Source organism: Channa argus, chromosome 17, assembly GCF_033026475.1.
Source record: "Channa argus isolate prfri chromosome 17, Channa argus male v1.0, whole genome shotgun sequence".
Taxonomy (NCBI): Eukaryota; Metazoa; Chordata; class Actinopteri; order Anabantiformes; family Channidae; genus Channa; species Channa argus.
In genome coordinates, this window is record NC_090213.1 from 13,507,061 (window position 1) to 13,527,816 (window position 20,756).

The 20,756-nt window shown below is 39.1% G+C and overlaps 1 long non-coding RNA gene across 2 annotated transcripts; it reads right to left on the minus strand.

Annotated features, from left to right (window-relative positions):
* Window positions 1–1,624: 1,624 nt before the first annotated feature.
* Window positions 1,625–10,475, minus strand: LOC137103028 (uncharacterized). 2 transcript variants are annotated; one of them, XR_010911337.1, is made up of 4 exons: window positions 10,339–10,475; window positions 9,751–9,846; window positions 3,680–9,454; window positions 1,625–3,410 (listed from the first exon to the last, which is right to left on the minus strand). It is a non-coding gene; the product is annotated as an uncharacterized lncRNA (long non-coding RNA). The 2 variants fall into 2 exon arrangements; XR_010911338.1 differs by lacking the exon at window positions 10,339–10,475 and adding an exon at window positions 10,050–10,183.
* Window positions 10,476–20,756: the final 10,281 nt, after the last annotated feature.

A 20,756-nucleotide genomic window follows, 5' to 3' on the forward strand; every position in this document is an offset into this window, starting at 1 on the left:
ACATCACATTCTTAAAGATTATAATTCCACAGGTGGAAAATAGAAACAGGTGAGAGAGGGTTAGAAGATTCGAGCTGTATCTCCCATCTCTGATTATGGGCAACAAGAGGTCTCTGCAGAACAAGGTGGAGAGTTGACTGCACTGATAAGGAAGGTAAATATCTCAACTGTAGACTGTTTCACAGAGACATGGCTGCAGGACAGTTTGCCCGACACATGCATCAGTAGGGACTGCTTCACTACAGTAAAGGTGGATTGGAGGAGAAAGGGGGCGGGCCTCCATCTCACACGCCATATTGTTCGCCATCTATATTCCTCCCTTTGCTTACTCAGATGATGCATGTCATGTCATACACTGTTACAGCCAGACTCCAGACTTGACATCCTGACACCCTTTATGATCTCTGGTCACTATAATCATGCAACCCTCTCCAAAACCGTCACACAGTATGTGGATTGTCACACCAGCGGGTAAAAGACAGTTGACCTGATGTACTTGAATGTTAGAGGCCCGCCCTCCTCACCTGGGCAGGTCTGACCACAACCTGATCAACCTCCTACTTGTGTACAAGCCCCTGGTTCAAAGGCAGCCCCTTAGGAGGGCTGGTTCTGTTCTGGGTAGAAGCTGGACCCCCTGCATGTCGTGGCTGAAAGGAGAATATTGTCCTAACTCTCAATCCTGGACAATCCCTCCCTCCCACCAACTCCACTGTGTACTGGCTGCACAGAGGAGCACTTTCCGCCAGAGACTGATCACAGAATGCCACAGGAGATCCTCTCTCGTAGGTACAAACAACCTATATAGAGTTGTAGTTTACAGGAAAATCTCCCCATTTGACATGTGTACCGTCAAACAGATACAATTTTCATAAAGCAACTTCTGCGGTCTCACATTATACATTAACCTTTAATAGTTTAACATGAACCATTCCTGATAAATTAAGACTTCATATACAAGTACCTAACCATGTCTGAAAGAGTTGACTTTTGTACACATCTTTGCATCATCCCCGACTTTGTTTGCACTATAAAAGGAGATCCTTTGGTTGTAAATCCATGGGCCAGCACACTACTCATTAAATAATGTTGCAAACACCAGTGCTGAAAATCATTCCATATGGGCTTGTTTAAGTTTTGAAAAAACAAAACAAACAACTTAATTGCCTTCAAATAACCAGTGCTTGTGTATTGAAGCTGTCTTTCGACTGTTCAGATTTACAAAGCTGGTTGAACTCAATGTCCCTCTGTAGGCAAAAGCAAACAATTCAGCTTTTTCCTCCAAATTTGACATGGGTGAGACCTGTAGATGGCCCTCATTAAAACATTACTGCAACCCACTGGGATCAGGTAGTGCCAGCCTGCAGTTCAGTATAATCATTTTGTTTTCTGAGGCCATTTGAGGAAAACAAAGTTAATAAATCTAAAACAATATCTTTAGATTGCCCTGCTTCAGCCATATTGTTACACACAACTAGAAAGGTAGCAGCCCAACTAAACACTTTAAATGTTCATTTTTCAGTCCCTTGCAGGTCACAGTCACCATGACCGAACATACGAGATTTGAGTTTTGTAAAGTCTTCTGAGTGAAAAGGAAAGCAATATCAATGAGTACGAGCCTTTAAGATTACATTTAAATATCATTAAGAGTTTATTCACATCTACTTTGAGAACATTACACAGTCCCAGGGTGAAATTATACAGACTTTAAACCAACGAGTCAATAGTATGAAGCTTAATAATTTAATCATTTGTATTTATAATGCAAGTTGTTGCACTGTTAGAACTATAGAAGTGAGCAAACAAAAACACGTCTAAACCACTTATGCTTTTCAGTGTATAGACAAGATAAATGTCAAAGTTTACATTTAAAATACATGCAACAAACATTCCCCTTGAGCAAGCACTAGGCGACAGTGGAGAGGAAAAACTCCCTTTAAAAAAAAATAAAAAATTAGGAAGAAACCTCCAGCAGAACCAGGCTCAAGGTGGACGGTCATCTGCCTTGACCGTATCTGATCAAAAATGCCATGTGTATCCAGGTGTCAGGTTCACTCAGGTGAAAATCTTCAAGGCATTTCTTTAACGCAATTTAAAAAAGACATTTGACAAAAGCAGGACATCTTTCAATAATACACAATTTTGCTTCTGTTGCCAACATTAACATGCAACAAGGGATATTATTAATAAAAAAAAAAACAAATAAAAAAAAACAACAACATTTTTCCCTTTAGCCACTGACATGACATTTTTACTTCACACTTTAACCTTCCAACCTTACTGGGAATACAACCCACGTTTTCAATTTATCAATATAGCACAGTGCACTTGACACAAAATGGTTCAGGCACGTTGTCCTTAACACTACTAGATTGCATAATATGCCCAATCTACTTGAATTTAGTCATCTGAGTCATCCCTCTGCCAGGTTTGCTTCCTCGGAAAAACGCAACGCTGTCAAATAAATGTTTGTGTACATATGAAGCCGTCAAAAAGACCACAGCAACATTGTCACATAAACCTAATGAATTAGGGTTTGCAGGGGTGGGGTAAGAACCCCTGCTGGGAGGCCTCCCAGTGTTTTGGAGCGAAGCGTAGACGAAGCGTAGACGAAGCGTAGACGAAGCGTAGACTCATAAGCCCTTTCAACTCGATATGCAAATCAAGTTTGCGCTTAGAAGGAAACTTGCCAGAGAGATGAGCCAGTACTTAAACCTCAATTACGATTTACCCAGTATTACAATTTCTATAACTTTTGCATTACAATCATCAAGGTGGTGATTGATAAAAGCGTAACTAGATTTAACTAGACAGTACAACTTTGGAGTCAGCAAATTTATACCAAGCTTGTCTTGGTAACTGCACAGTTGATTATGAAAAAAATAAATAAAAATTAGTCACAACCAACTGTGGTCACTAGGACTATTACTACAAGTATGTTAGGTGCTAATAATTTTAAATGTACTCACATGGGCTATATTACCAGAGGAGGAAGTCAGTCAAAAAGTTACAACCAATTCAAATCAAGTATAATGACAACATTTGGAATCTTAAAGCATTTGCAACAAGCAATTTAGCAAGATAATATTTTATATTTACTTATAATTTTATATTACACGTCAATCTAGTGTGGCACTGCATAGTGAAACTAGTCAGTCTGAAGTATTCAACCATGTCTATGCATGGATGTCTGGAACATAATTATCTAGTACAAAGCAAGCAATGAAAAACATGAATGTGTAAACACCAAAAAACAAGGTGCAACAGCCTTGTTGTAAAGGGTTTGGTGTAGCTTGACCTTTGTCTTCAGCCATCAAGCACAACTTATCCAGATCACAGCCTCCCAAGTTCTCTGTAGGCATGGAAACCTGTCGAATCCACTGCAGCCTCCATCTCTATATAGTTTGGACTTTCTGCAACCCAAATAAAACCACAAATTATAAAAGACATAGTACTTGTTAAATGTTACCATTAAGTTTGGGATATGAATTTAGACCATAGACCAATACCAAAATTCCTTTGTATTTCTACCTTAAACCAGACCTAAATTGGACTTTAACAGAAAATCCCTGACAGTAATGAGCAGTTACAATTTAAAAAGGATAAGTTTGTTCGATTTCTAAATGGTTACAGTGAACAGTGATTTAAACATTTAAGCAAATACTGAATAGTCTCTACTCACACTTGGTTAGTCGGCCAGACACCACTCCACTGTGTGACGAGTTTATTCTGGAAACGAAGACCCTCAAATGTTGTCCACTTTCTGTAGTTCAGCCTTTAATCTCTCGTATGAGCAGGTTACTGACAGGGAGGAAAGGGAGTTTGTGGCACGGAGTAAGAGTTCATAAGTGGGAGAGATACGAGTTGTGGGATGGTGAGGAGGAAGTCTTGAGTTTGAAATTGTGAAAAATTCAGAGATTGAGAAGAGATCAAGTGGATGTGAGCGAAGGTGTTTAAGTTAGATACAAGTTTGAGGGATCAGGAGAGAGGAATGGAGTGAGGGGGATGACAAGAACTTAAAGCTAAATGAAAGCTTTAGAAGAAATAAACAAAAGGATAGGAGATCTAAAAGAGCAACCCGAAAGAATAAGTTGAATAGTCAGAATAAATTCTTCAACAAATTGGCACTTGTCCCTGACAATGTCTTTGCATAACTTGAACCTTTAAACCTTATTCTGGAATACTGCCCATGAAGTTGCCATTTTAATTTTCTTTGAATCCAAAAAGGTATGAGTAGTATGGAGTTCTATTTTATATTGTGTCAACCTGCTACACTTGACACAAGAAGGCTTAGTCATGCTGTTGTTGCCATCGCCAGTCCTAAACATTGAATAGTTAATCCAAATAGATACTTTAAGAGTTGCCAGAGTCATCCCTCTGCCAGGTTTGCTCCCTCCGAAGAATAACGCACCGTCAAGTAACAGCTCCGAGGCTAACGTATGCATGAAACGGCACGCAATAGCCCAGCATCGTTTGATGCCGTAACCCCAATAATGTAATACTTGGCAGGGGTGGGGTGCGTTCCCCTGCTGGGAGGCCTCCCAATGTATCAAAACTACGAATAGAATAACGCAAAACGAGAACGCTCAGTCCTATTAGAAGCCAACGTCTCACTTGAGTTTCTGCTTTAAATGAAACTTGGCAGAGAGAAGAGCCAGCATTTAACCTCAAATTTTAATTTGAGAATTCTAATAAATATTTGCATTCTAGTTGGGTGGTGGTGAGCAACAGCAGTACAACTAAACTCAGGAAGACAAAGCCCAGATTGCATTTTAGGATTTACACAAAAGCATTCCTTGTCATTTCATATTTGATTAAAAGTAGCCAGGTACAAACAAACTTTGGTCCAAGCACTTATTTGTTGATATATTTTTTTTTTCAAAATTGAACGAGAAAGAAAGAAAGAAAAAAAAAAAAAAAAAAAAAGCCAGAATATTTCTCAAAGTAAAAAGTAGCTGCCAAGTGCAAATAGCAAACTTACCATTTGGGGATCAAAAGTCAAAAGTTGGGGAGAGAGGAAGGAGGAGAAAAAAAAAAAAAAAAAAAAAAAAAAAACACACACACCACAAACACCCCACACCACAACTTACCATTTAGAGATTTACCTGAACTGAGCTGATTACATGAACGGAGATGGATGGTCATGGAGACAGAGAAAATAAATTGACAGACAAATGCAGACAATAAAACCTTACCAGATTAGAAAACACATCACATGCACAAAAACTCTTTAGATGATCAATGTCCAGGAAAGACCAAACTGAGAAAAAGAAATATATACATATACATACATACATATATATATATACATACACACATACACACACACACACACACACACACACACACACACACACACACACACACACACACACACACACACTTAAGATTAGACATTACATATTTGATGCAAAAAAAAAAAATAATGACAGAAGGAAAACCCTGAAAGAAAATCTCAAAGAAACAGCAAATACGAGAATTTAAAGATAAAAAAGTCTGGGTGAATTTCAGGAATTTTTTCCAGTTTAGGAGAATGAAAATCTGAAATATAAATTCAGGACCCATTGTGTCAAAAAATAAATAAAAATAAATAAATAAAACATAGTGATCTTCAGTGCACAAGAGAAAGTGGTTTAACAGAGACTGACAATGACTGACAAACATAGACACACAGACAGGCTGTCTGCAGCAAGCCAGTTAAATTCTAAAATGACGGAAAGACCACATGCTCCACACCAGATGTTATGTGCTCATGTCTCCATCCACAGGAAAACGTGAATGTGTGTGAAAATCTCAAATGAAAGAAAGTTTTAGTCTGCAAAGAGGCAGAGCAGAAAAGGGTGTTTAAATTTAACTGGCTTAACATGGACATGGCCAGAGAATGAGGTTACACCAAGTTAGAGCAAGACTTTAAGTTGATGTAATTATATTAGTTTGGCAAACAATTTTTCTGTGGAAGAAGGTAGAAATGTGTCCAATTTTTCAGTGTTTCTAACTATGATTCCCACCTTTTATACATTAATCCAGCATTTTTTAAAAAGGGTTTATAGAAGGAGGGATACGTTTAAGGAATTACTGATATTAATAGACTGATACAGGTATATGACCTCAACATATCAGTAATGACTTGACTCCAAATCTGAAGTAGTCATCATTCACTTACAACCCAAGACACATGGAGCAACTTTGGGTTTAGTATTTTGCCCAAAAGGACACCTACATGTGGACTAGGAGAAGAGGATCGAACTGTTGATCCTGCAGTCGCTGGCCAATCTGCTCTCTATCCAGGGCCAACCCTCCCTAACAATGTGAATCATAAAACTAAAGTAAATTCTCTTTAATTTAAAATTTGAAAAGTAGTCCGCTGAAAATTCTTATAAATGTTTTATTCTTCTCATTGAGATTTACAGATTTGTTGTGTGGATTTCACATTAGCAAAGTTATATTTTTGAAGTGCATATTTTTAGAGGTCAATTTTGTGAAGATATGGAAATTACTTTGTTGTTGCTTTTCAGTTTCATAAGTGTGTGCAGAGTGTGATTTATCAAGAGCAACTTAAGAGTGAGGACATTGACACACACGTTGAAACCAGGGTCACTGTGATGACCAGGTTCAAACTTGCTCTGCCTCAGGACCCATAGCTGCTCTAATAATACAGACTACAATAAATGAAGTTTAACTTTAGAATATTTTCAGATATTAAGAATATTTATATTGATTCTACACTCATTAGGTAATTTCTATACCAACTGATGTGTAGGTTGAACTAAAAATGCTTCCAAAATGTCTGACTTGACTACCTTGGAGGTTAGAGTTGAGCATTTGTGCTTCAGTGAGTTGTTGGTTAAACTTAACATTTTCCAAGTTGACACTGTAGCAGTGTGGCTCAGTATGTTGTCACTCACCCTCATACTACACCTTAAAAGGGTGGTACCACCCTCTTTACTCTCAAGCTTTAGTAAAAAAAAAAAAACAAAAAAAAAAAAACAAATCAGAAGTAACCAACCAAGAGCCTGAAAGAACCTTCACTAACCAGTTACCTCCATCAGCCTCACATGAATCCATTTTGAGCCCCTACACAGCATTAACCAGTATCTACACTTTGAATGTAGAGTTTATGCCATAATACAGACATGAGGTACTTATTGAGGTATAGACAAACACACTCTGTGCACACCAGCATATAGTCAGACCAACACCATGGCAACTGGTCAATTCAGCAGTTTACACCCAAACTCAGTAGAGCTCTAAATTTCAAAAGAGACCTCTTTTATTGATCACCTACCCAGACCAGACTTCAAAAACACTCAGCTACACACAACTTATGTTCACTTTTGCTTATTGATGAACCAACATCACAGCAGGACTTCCATGAACACAACCAATGAAATGCAACCCAATATTTCACTGGAGGCCACAGTCTTTTAGGTTATGAAATAATCCAATAATAGGGTCAGTCAGCTATAAAGACAGCAGGGCACAGCAGCCAAACAAAAATATAAACAGCACTTACCGGTTGGAGAGCTACCTAGAAATAAATTATTGCAGCAATAGAAATCTAGCAAGTGATTAGTCAAAGCACTGCAGCCATGTTTTTGGGATAACAGCGAGAGTGGCATGGCAGCCAAGCAAAAACAGAAGTCATATCAAAACCCGTGCGGTCGGCAGATATTCTCGATGAAATTATTGTAAAGGCGAAACGGACAAACGGGCAGCCACAAAAATATAATTGTGATGGCACGGCGGCCATGTTACCCCAGACTTACCGTGTTTATTAACTTACCTGGTGTATAGTGATACACAAATATCACTTCAGTTTTAGTTTTTAGATAGGCTGCCACGTTTGCGTACGACGGACCGATGTACAGGCAGCCATTGTATTTGGACCAACGAGAAATTCAAGTAAATTGTGGCACGGCGGCCAACCAAAATCACAAACCACAGATGAGACTTACTGTTTGTAGACTTTCCTTGTCTACGTAGCTGAGCCAAAGTGAATCAAAGCTTACACGAATGGACTGCCTGTTAGACTTATGACGACGTTTGACCAACAGGCCACGTTGGATGGATGAACGAACGGCTGGAGAAAAGTTGTGAAGTGCAGACACCAAAATACACCCTATTAAACTTACTGTGTTGGTAGACCTTGTCTACATTGCTGCTCCAAAAAAAATTGAAAACGATCCCGGCAGATGACGTGGAAGGACGGGCAGGTGGTCACGGACAAAAATAGCAGACCGGCCGAAAGTACAGTGAGGGGGTGTCAAACTAGCATTAGGAAGGCACAGTCTTGGCACGGCAGCCAAGCAACGTACAGCAGTAAAGACAGTTGTCTTTTTTTAAGTTCTTTATTAAGAGGACAGAAAAGACTGAAACTGAAAAAACAAAAATGTTACTCACCAATTGATGATTATGATGGTTCTGGGGAATAAAAAGTTAAAACAATACTGAACATTTGGCGTGGCACGGCAGCCATTTTAGATAGAAGCAGAGTGAGAAAGAGTGTGTGAACCATTCCATTAAACTGAAGCCTAAAATTAGATAGACTTCAATTTCAAACCTCTATAACCAGTTTTCTTATAGTTGTTGTATAGAGACTACAACCAGAGATCACAAGCTAACAGCCATCTAGGCTGACTGATAACTACCAAGTTTATCAAAGAAAGAAAGAAATCCAAAACATACAACCAAAGAGGTACCAAGCCAACATAGTTAACCAGGTAGTTTAATCTAGTAAAGCAAGAGGGAAATTAACTCAGATGCTACCACAAGCTAATGTTACACACAGTAAGATAGCTGTGAGACAAGGTAACAAAGCTAACATAATGAACAGGAATACTGCAGCCAAGACAAAAACGTCTTAAAATTTCACACTTTGCATTACACAGGACCCAGAGACAAACTTGTGGTTTGGGATACATAGTGAAACTATTTGACAGATGGCCATGTTGAATAACTGGACTTTGAAAGAATGGAAGGACGGCTGGCCAGCCACGCGGTGCGACGGAAGGAAGGACGGACGGCTGGCCAGCCACGCGGTGCGACGGAAGGAAGGACGGACGGCTGGCCAGCCACGCGGTGCGACGGAAGGAAGGACGGACGGCTGGCCAGCCACGCGGTGCGACGGAAGGACGGCTGGCCAGACACGCAGGGCAACAGCAATAAATATAAGGGCACGGCGGCCCAAACACCTCACAGGGCACGGCGGCCCAAACACATCACAGGGCACAGCGGCCCAGACATTTCAGAGGGCACGGCGGCCCAAACACATCATAGGGCACGGCGGCCAAAAATAAATAAACACTAGAATGTCAGGTCAAAAATGGCATCAGTGTATCCAAATAAACAAATGGACAGTCATAGCATGGCAGCCATGTTTGAGAAAGAGACAGCGTAGTTATGGCACGGCAGCCCAAGAAAATTAAAGAAAATTGTGACTTACAGTTCGCAGATCTACCTGTAAAAGAAAAAAAAAAGAAATTTTAGTTCCTTGGGCACTGTTTTCATTGCACACACACAGATCTAACAGTGGTCAGCATTAAGAAGACCAACAAGTAGGTCAACAGTTTACAACAGTTTCTGGTGTAAAGTCACTTTGCTGCCACTTCAGCCATTTTAATTCAGTGCATTGAGCAAATATGCAGTAATAAGGGGATACTGCTTAAAATAAAGCTAAAGCCTCATTATTTCTGTGCCAGTAAACCAAATTTTAACAAAGCATGTTTAATGATTTCATGAATCGTTTGTACTCACCTGTAAAGAAAAAGTCATGAGCCAACCTGAGGTTTTCAGGTTTCGAAGAAATCTGTTGGTTGTCCTACTGATGTGTTTATTCCATTTGAGAGAATCCTGAAGAAAGATTACAGACCCACATTACTTCTACATTCACTTTTCAATTTAAAAGCTCAGTTATTCTTATGGTTTCCAGCTAGTTTAAGACCACAGCTCGTCATTCTTGACCTCTGCTCTCCTTGTTTTTTTTACTTCGTTGATGTATTACTTTGTATCTGTACTGTAGTTCTAATATGTGCCTACTGTACATAAACATTTACCTCCGTCCATTTTTGGCTTCTCCCACTCCCTAACCAGGTGCGGTCTGCAGAGGCCTCCACAGGCCGCGCACCAAACACCTGTTACCTGGTTTACCCTGGGCCTGGTTTACCCGCGTGTAGGCTCTCCTCTAAATTCTACCAGGTATAAGATGTAATTTCCACTTTTGCCTCTGAGCTGCCACAGCCCGGCTCACTCTGCCCTGGTGCATTTTGTGAACTGGTATTTGCGCGCGCACACACAACGCTAAACATCACTACACACAAACGTCATGTACAGACCGTCACTCACCTCTTTGCAGCAGATATCGACTTCCAGTTGAGACTCTTTTGACTTTTTCTTTCTTTCTTTTAGCTTAAAGTTCAGCCCTTTGATTAACAGCGGACGGACTTTTTAAAATTGGTGCCACCGTCAACCGCGCCCACCGCAGCTACAGGCGCATGCTTCTTTCAGCGTCTGACGTCATACGCCTTTATTGACCAGTTGGTGCGTTCATGGCGATCGCAGAGGATAATAAAAACTACATTAACGATAGATGGGTTTACCAATATGATAATCATGATCATCACCACTGCCAGTTTATATAATCGTGCTATCTGAATTGGTTGTTGTTCCTCATCCAAAACTAATGGATACTGAGACTTTAAAGCTGTGACTCCTAAACTCTGGAAGTTTCTCCTGTTGGAATGAAGATCTGGGTGAAGATAGTACAAGACGTCTCAGTTTAGTTTTGCCTCAGAGGAACAATTATTTATTATACAATCAGGTATAACATTATGACCACCTGTGGAATTTAATAAAACCTAATACAGCAGCTCTGCCAGGAATTCTACTTTTACAGTTAAAAAAGTTATAATTTTTCAGTTTTCAGGTTGAAACTGTCTAAACTGACTTTCTTTTGGTGCATTTCCTTAACGTCGCAAGTAGTTACATTCAATTTTCCAGTTGGATCTCGGAAATTCTGACTTACAGGTACAAATGGATGCACCAGGTATTTGTTTGCTGCAGCACGATGTAGAGCCCTTTTTTCCTGTTGACTGAACATGGGAGGTATTATTTGATTGTATGATTGTATCATGTATGATAATTGTAACTCTGTTAAAGCATATCAGGAGGAATGAAATCTTGTCATGTAAAAGCAAAGTTGCAGTAAACAATTCAACTGTAGAGTCAACCCTAACTCCACAATCTGATTTTGTTTTTCCTCAGTCTGTGTTTTCCAGCAGAGCTGTCGTCCTCCTCACAGTCCCAAGAAACAATATAACTTAAATAGGACTTAAAAAACTAAGACTTGCTGCGACGCACAGTTGGATGAGCTGTGGAGAAATGTTTAGATTAATAACCAGATAAATATATTTAACATTGAAGGTTTTTTGGTTTCAGCCAACCACAGATGAAGTTTACTGACCTTGGTTTGTTGTGCAGCTCAGCAGTGAATTCACAACTGAAGACAAATGACACTTGAGATTTAATTTGCTTCACGTACAGCAACACTGTTTACTTGGCTCGATTCATAATTAAAGTTCATAAATTAGGTCACTGTGCTGTTCTAGACAATATTATGTTTGTCAGCTGGACTTGTGGGGTGACTGTGGCACAGGAAGGTATAGCAGTCGTATTTGAGTGTGCTTGAGCAACACACTGAAACCCAACTTAGTTCCTCCCGGTCAATGTTGGCCCGCTGCATAGCAGCTCCGCCATCGGTCGGTGAGTGTGTGTGTGATTGTGAGTGTGAATGGGTGAATAAGAAGCAGTGGAACCTTCTTGCTGTGAGGCAAGAGTGCTAAACACTCTTCCACCATGCTGGCCATGGGTACTTATAACAGGATAACATGCCACATCACAGAGCTAAGCTCATCTCTTTCTGTTTAATGTCCATTTATCATAAATCAATTGTATGAAACTCATCACACTACATTAAATTATTCTGATACTTACATTAAAAACCCTATGGGGGAAATCCATTGACCCAGAGTTTCCTCCTAAACCAAATCAGTCAAACTGCCAGTACGTTTGTTTAAAACATGTAGAGTGTTGTATGATTATCTGCAGCTCTATAAGTACTTGTATTTATCATATCTGAAGTTGGTTGTGTTTATTTGTGGTACTGCACAGTCAATGCAATAATTACTGGAATCTCTGGACACAGTAACGAGATTGAATCTAACAGTAAATAATTTGTTTCTATACACATTAGACTGGAAGGTTTTTATTCAGACTCTAAATTTAACAGTAAAAACATCAGAAGTGATGCAGATCTTGAGGTCCAACAGATCATTAAGGATATTTTTATTTCAAACTAAAGGTCACATCAAAACAGTTATTAAAGTGTGTCCCTATATATAGGGACACACTTTATAAATATATATATATATATGTGTATATATATATATATATTTCTTTTTTTTTAGCTTTTATATAATATCAGCTGCTGTCTAACTGTTTACACAGTAAAAGAAACACTCAAAGCCACAATTGGGCAGGAGAAGCACACACACGCTTACACACACCAGCTGCTTTGACGCTCCAGAAGATCCCAATTTGAATAAATTCAAATTTTGTGATGGCCAGATTGAAGCTCTGAAGCAAGGGAAATAAAATCATCAGAAGAGAGAAAAGAGACATGTATGTACAAAAGATTTTTTTAAGTTGTGGAAATGACAGATCCTTTCATTGCTTTGTATATACATTTAATGCACAATCACAATCAAAGCAGGTACTTTTTTTTCCGGGCACGCCACAGCGGATCAATGTCTGTATGTTGATTTGGCAGTTTTTGCACTGGATGCCCTGTTTTTAAACTTTATGATTTATGCTTAGTTATTCATCATGGTTAGTGTTCTACGTCATTTGAAACAAATATTTCAGAGTGTCCAATTTCAGAAACACAAATGAAAGTTATCCTCTAATAAAATCTATTCTCTTTTCTCTTCTCTTTCATTAGTTTTTGCTGTGACTTTTAATCATCTTCACTGTTTGATTTGCTGTTTAAAATGTATTGATTACTGTTTATTTTATTATTGTTTAAAAGTTGATGTTTTCTTTGTCTAGTTATCCTCATCCTCCAAAGTAATCCTAATTACTGTGTGGTAAATGATAATTAAGTCCATAATTGCTTCCTCTCTGGCCTCATGATTGTTAGTGTATTCTCTGACAATTGCTTAAATTTTAATGTGTTTCTACATCAAGTAAAGCGCATTTCCAACGCGGCACATAGAGATGAAAAATAAATATTTTTTTTGATTGTGTGCCAGGAAGGAGAACAATCAACACTCAATACCATGGACAACACCTTTACCTCCTCTACACTTTTTTTCTCACCTCTGTCCTTTCATCATTGTCATCCTCTCTTCTGTCTCTCTGGTTCTTGTCAAAGGAATAAGCTTGTCAGAAAAGATTCAGAGTGATAGGATGAGGTTAGGAGATCATCTGACACTCACACACACACGCACACTAAGTCAGGAAGGCAAGTAAACACCAGGGACACATTCAACCCCCCACCCCCCGATGCACATAGTTACCATGACAACAGCAAATGAGGAAATGGAGTGCTCTGTGTCTACGTTTGTGCATATGTGTTTAGGTCGGAGCTTCTCATTTAGCAATAATTGAATGTGAAAGAAGGATGGAGGAGAGACTTAAGTGTGCGTACTCTTTGTGGCTGCTGCATTTCCTTTACAAGGTTGTGTTACTGTGCATGTGCGTTTGTGGCTTTTTCTGTCTGTCTGTAGGAAGAGAGAAACAAAAGGGCAAAAGAGGCAATTTCATTACAGGATTTGTATAGGAAAACCTTTCACAACTAACTTTCATAAAACAAATTACTCTAGTGTCTAACTGAGGCTGTTTAACAGAACAAAGGGGAACATAATTATCTTGACCTGTTTATACAGTACAGTAGGAAACTTTAAATGTAATTGGGAGGGTGTTTTTAGTGTGCACCTCGCAAATTAGACTTGGTGCAAAGTTTGCGTAATGCTTAAAGTTACAAGAATTCAAAAATAGTTTGGTTACATTTAATTCAAGTAGCATTCTGAGTTGTGTAAGGTGTGGTGCTGGATCTCTGTCAGGTAAAAACATACATGAGTTAATGTTTAGCAGACTATAATTATATTTGCAAGGTTCATCATTTTCACTTTGTATTTCAACATGCAAATTAGCACTCAGCAGAAATTGCAACCAATACAACCACAGAGTCTTTGTTACGGTGTATCTAGTGTTGTGCGGTGTAAATAAGTGTTTCAAGAGGTTTGAGGTTGTGTTTGTGCAGTAGAAATATTATTATCACTACCTGCATACAATTTACTCCCATATTACCAAAGGCCAGTGGTTCTCAATCCGCCATCCCTTGTTTTATTTCTACTACCTACTGCTGATTACCTGCATCAGGTGTATCCAGTCCATCAGAGGCTTGAAGATACACTCTCAAATAAAGGTGGAGTGGGGTGAGACAAAGATAAATAGTTTTCTCACAAAAAGCTTCTCATTGACTGGATCCAGGCAATCAGCAGGGAGGGATAGTGCAGGGTTAGTTGGAAAAAAACAGGAGGAGTGGTCCTTGAGGACCAGGATGGAGAAACAATTTTGTTCTTGCCAGTGGGTGCACACAGAAACGATGGATGTTGGGAGTAATGGTCTTATGAATAATTGGCCGAGACATTATGTTAGCAGATGCTTTTCTTCACTTCTCCTGTTGTAACATTACATCAGATCTCTATGGTGATATCCTACAGCAGCATTTGCACAGTTATTAATTATAATAATTGTCAGTTATTTCAAAAGTAAAACATTAAATAGTGATAAAAGATCAAAACACATGGAAATAAGGTCAGGATGCAATGAAATCCAAATATCTCCCACAGATAGAATGCTGATTTCTAACCAATGAGTAAAAAACTGACAGGGGAACAGTACAGACTACTGCATATTAGTTATCCTCACCTGTGGGTGCTCAGCATGTCCTGTAATCTTCACCTACACATGTTACAATAATGTTCTTATTACATTTTGTCCCAATGTTAAAATTTCAAGCAAACAATAAGTAGACTCTTCAACTACCTCACCAACTTACAGCTTACAGTGCTGCCTATAACTATGAATAACTATGAATATGAAGTTTCACATCTGAAATCAGTCTTTGCCTTGGTGACACCAAAAGCAACATTGTCACAAATTGCTTTTTGAGGGAGTAACTGTAATATTATTACAGAAATTGTATTTGAATTTTTTTTTACACTATTAGTTACTAAGAAAAGCAATATATAAATTTGGCCCTCATAGTGGTGTGAATGAAAGGTCAGATGCCAAAGTCAGTAGCCAAAGTATGTAGGAATATTGTCTGGGACCAAGAAATATCTGTAGAATTCTTTAAGACCTTACATTAAATACAGTTGGATGAAACAGTTTGCACCCTCTTATTTTGAAATAGTGAAAAGAGTAACACAAAGATGCAATTTTCCTTAATCGCAAGTTATTTATCTAGTGGGATGGTAACTTTTGCACTCATATAATTTTCACCACTATTTTACTCTTTCTGCCTATTTAAAATAAGTCAATACAATATTTTACACGTAGCTGTATGGTTACTGTAGGAGCAGTGGGTGTACAAATAAGTTGTGTTTCTGGCCCCCTGGTGACTTGGTGACCCCAAGTAACTTACCCTATTTTTTAAGTCAAAAGTTAAACCTGGGTTTCCAACACAATCCAAACAGAGCTGAAACAGATATGCATATATATGACAACAGCTTTTCTCAAGCAAGCTGTAATCTGAAACTCCCTCTATGTCCACATCCCACAGGCCTATATGTTGCCACATTACATCAAGGACCAGCATTTAATGGGTAAGCCACAGGCCCAACAGCACATACACTGACCTACATCTCTGTCAGGGTTTTATAGAAAGATCAAGTAATGACTCATACACACAGAGAGAAGAACATGATTAAAAGCCCAGAGTATGTTGCATTAGTTGTGATGTAAGTCACGCTTGACCTAGTTTACATGAAACTTTAATGAAGACGAAAAAATAAATTAACCTCCATGACTGAAAACTGTAAATCAATATATGTAAACAAGAGGACATTAAAGCCACAAGTGAGGATGAGTGAGAGTTCAATTTGAATTGTCATCACAATGAAAATCACAAGAGATGCTCAATTTTCAACTTGCATTATGTTCGTGCAATCAGTTAGAGCTGACCTGGTGACCATGTAATGTAATTCAGATTGGATATGTAACAATTAAATATCTGTGTTAACCTTGTTTTTTCTCTCTCTGGGGCGTTTCCCCAAGAAAATGCATGTGATTCCTAAAAGCAAACTGCTGCCACCTTCTAACATCACGTTACAGCAACACTGACGTCTCTCAGGGAAAGATGAAAACTTTACAACCTCAAAGCCAGAAACTGGGTGGAGTCATTACAATTATTTGCTATTGAAAAGTCAAGATTATTCATGCAAAAAATGATTCAGCTCAGCTGTGCTTTATAGTTCATAAGTAGTTTCCCATAATTGATACAGTAGATCTTCATAACTTCCAGCAGTATATAAATATCAGGCCCCAGTTTGTTCCCATATCCAGGCCCAACAGCTGTGCTGACAATAGTTTAGTTGCAGCTTATAGTTTGCTAACCCTAATCTATATGTAACATCATATCTCTCCAGCAGATTGCAGTAAGACCATCACACGCCACATCAACTCCAAGATTTGCTCACACCGTGACACCCTCTGGGTCACCTGCCTAAATTCATGACTTCCAAACTTCTGCTCTCCACAGCTTGACCATCCGCTGCACAGATGTTTGTGTACCTGTCAGCCGACGCCCAGCCTGTTCAATTTAATTCAACTTTCTTTATATATTGCCAATTCACAACATAGTCATACATAATAAAGTCAAGACTATACATATATGTAGAGAAAACCCAACACATCTCACTTGAGTAAGCCCTAGGTGACAGTGGAGAGGAAAATGTCTGATTCATGGACAGTAAATGTCAATGCCTGACAACAGCCGTCTAACGACACAGTGGGTCCCAAAACTCAGATTGTTCCCTGCATCTGGCATCTCTGCTGATTATCATTTGCCAAATGAATGATGGAGTGTATGAGGGGTGTCAGTACCAGGATGTCGGGTGCTCGGCCCTCGACTTATATTTTTGCTTGCCTTCTAACGCATGTATCCCAAGTCTCTTTGGATGCCAAATGACTAAATTGTAAATTGTGAGCCTAAGAAGCTCTGTGGTCTGCTTTATCATTTAAGTGTGTGGCTGGCTTGGACTGAGTTTTTTTTTTTGGCAGCCATTATGACAAGCACAGCAGGTTTTCTAAGCTATAGCTATGCTGGATCATTTAAGAGTTCACTGCAGCCATGAACAAAACCAACAGCAAAAAAATAAATAAATCTGTCCGACTGATCTTGATTAACAGCTGCACCCTGGCAAGTTATCAGATAGTCTACCCTCCATTTCCTAAATAAAAAATCTTTGGCATGAGTCATCTCCATTAAAATTAAACACTTACCTTTAGATGTCATGACTGGGAATGAATGACACAAAGAAAACATGGAGGCAAAGTGTTAGTAAGTAACACAGCTGTAAATATAATGACAGGGCAATGTGAACATAAAACACCGCTAAATGAAGAATTTCAAGATCACCCAAAGTGGAGGCAAAACGTAAGACTGAGTAAATACACACAAAACAATACGTGCGCTTAACCATTCTCTCGGGCATTGACGTGAGATGCAAGACTGGAAATAAACATTGGAAAAGCAAGCAAGTATGAAGGAGGTCTGTGAAACAAAGCAAAAAGAAAAAACCTGGATCAAAACCTTAAATAAAACACAAAAAACTCAGTGGTGCATAATCATGACTTTAGTTCAGAACTAAAGATTAGTTGACAATGGTTGTGGCAACATTACTAACGACACTAACAATTACAGGGGATCTTTGTCACACTTCCTCACCTGGGTCACTTTTCTAAATGCATTATCCTCCTGTCCACAGCTTTTCCGCCACCTCCATGGCTGTTTCTGCTCTGGATACATCCAACACCGCAGAGTCATCAGGAAACTTCTGAAGGTGGCAGCACTCTGAGTTCTATTTAAAGTCAGAGTTATACAGGGTGAAGAGAAAGGGAGATAGAACTGTCTCTTGGGGAGCACCTGTGCTGCAGGTCAATGTGTCAGACACATAGATCTGCAGATGGACGTACTGGGGTCGGTCAGTGAGGTAAATCCATGAAACCATGGGGGTGTCAACGAACATCCTCTTTAATTTCTCCCCAAGCAAAACAGGCTGGATTGTCTAAAAGCACTGGAGACGTCAAAGAACATAATCATTACAGACCCCACAGGCTTGTCCCGGAGGGTGCAGATCCAGTGTAGCAGTTGGATGACAGTTTCCTCCAACCCCCAGTTGGCCCAGGAGGGACCACACAAGTTGACATCTTATGCTGTCCTGAAGGTCCCAGCCAGGTCAATGCATCATGATGCCCCAAAGCTCTTGCTCAGGTCCATGTGTCATATTCAGCCCTGAAGTCCTGCTCCTGCCAAATCTGTTTGTGGCGCATCGGGAATGATCTGAACACCCAATCATTCGAGCTAATTGACTCAAGGAGGGCTCCTACTTGTGCACAGCAGGGAGAGCGAGAGAAATTGGGGATTCGGGGGGGTGGGGGTGTCGACTGATTTTGAAAGCTTACCTTAGTAATATAGTACTGTGGTATCATTTAGTAATGTTACCATTATAGTGCATGTTCATAAATTATGGAGTGGGGGAGGGGGGCGGTCGTGTTTGTGTTAAAAGTACAGTATTGTTGTGAATAAAAATACATATTTATTGTAGATGCTCTGAGATATTATGTTGTGAATGCTGCTTGTCTGTCTCTGTGAAACAAGGAAATTCCTCAAGTAGATACAAAGCATTATGATTCCTGGAAGATAAAATGAGAAAACAAGTCCCAGAGTGCCATCACAACAATGACAGAACAGTTCTTCACATGTCCTCTGGCTGAATCCTACAACTATGAATCCAGTTCCAGTAAGAACAGAAATAGCTCAGGATCATTATCACAGCAATGTGATTATTTATTATTTAAGGTGTGTGTGTCAGGAGTTGGTACACTGCACAATCCCTGTCAATACAAATACATCATAGGTTCAGAATATAGAATGTGCACAGTGATATATTAGAGCCAACACATGTAAATACGGAAAATATACACTAAAATACTAAAATGAAATACTTATGGATGGGTTGGTAATCAATATATAGTAATGATGTATGTAATTAACAGTCTGACTTTGTTTCATGCTTCTGAGTTTGTGCCATAATTATCTATTGAGAACATTTAAATTATATTGAATTCAGTGCCACATCAATTTTGTGAAGAAAATAACACAGACTTTCAAGTTTTTTCAAGTTTCTCCTTTATCTCATGGCACCTCAATACACAACAACTGATGCAAGCAAAGTACTGTGTTATCTTTTCACTGTGCCGATGTTCAAAAGCTTTGGACTTTTTACAAACCTCTATTTACCTCAAATAACATTGTACATCCAAACAGATGCGGGTACCTACATCCTGGTGCAATGAGATGGAAAGATACAAAAGTCCCACTGTGTGTGTGTGTGTGTGTGTGTGTGTGTAAGGCTTTTCCAAATAAACATTTTTACTTTGCCAATATGAAGAAAAATTATAATGAAAGATATATTTTTTCAGAATCTTGAAATGTAAAGCACATCACCATGAATGCTCTCACTGGCAGTAAACCAAACACAATGGAAGGTCATTGTTTTTTGTTTTTTTAAAGAATTTAACGATACAAATCTATAGTGCATAAAACAAGTCTACAGTTTACTTGTTTGGGCAGATGACAAAATTGCTGCACTGCAAATATTTTCACTTCAAATCATCTTTAGTGACCAAATCAGAAGAACCAATCAGAACATTTCAATTTACCTTTTACTACTTGATTACTAAGGTTTAGAGCAATCAATTTATTGTCATTCTAAAACAAAGACCACCTGAGGTGCTGGACAGAGAACAGCAGAGTCAGTGGTTGATGATGAGGTGTACTCTTTATTTTGTCTTTATTTTTGTTCAATAAATTAGGGCATTGGTGAAAAACATTTTATGTTGTTTGCCAAAGACCACCTTACCGAGAAAAGGCGAAAGCAGCAAGCAGTTCACAGCTTCAGTAAGGATAGTTGAGTGGAGCAGCAGGTCTGTTTTCTCCGCAACAAATAAGGAAGCTAAAAGTAAATGAACACTAGCTCTCCTGTCTGAGCTGTGCTGCCTGCAGTGCATCGCTGAAGCAGCTTTGATTGACAGGCCACAGACTAAATCAATGAGAATGCTGCAAAACTTAGTAATCAGGCTGATTTGTATTAGAAGGGCGAGCCTCCTGAAAACCTGGACGCTAAGTTTCTGTGGAATGCTGCCAGGGTTGTTCTGCGAGTCAACAGCACCTCTGCACTTAACGCTTGGAGGATATTTCTATTAAAAAAATACATTCATACTATACATGCATTCTATAATTCTGACTTCAAGCCAGCTGCTTAAACAACAGCAGACGTTCCGACAGGGTTTAAACAGCAGAGTAAAACATCTTCAGTGCTTCACATTTCCTGGCGTGCCATTACACCCAACAGCCCACTTTCATTATAATTTGATTTACTGACCCAACAAATATACCCCTAGGATTTGGACAC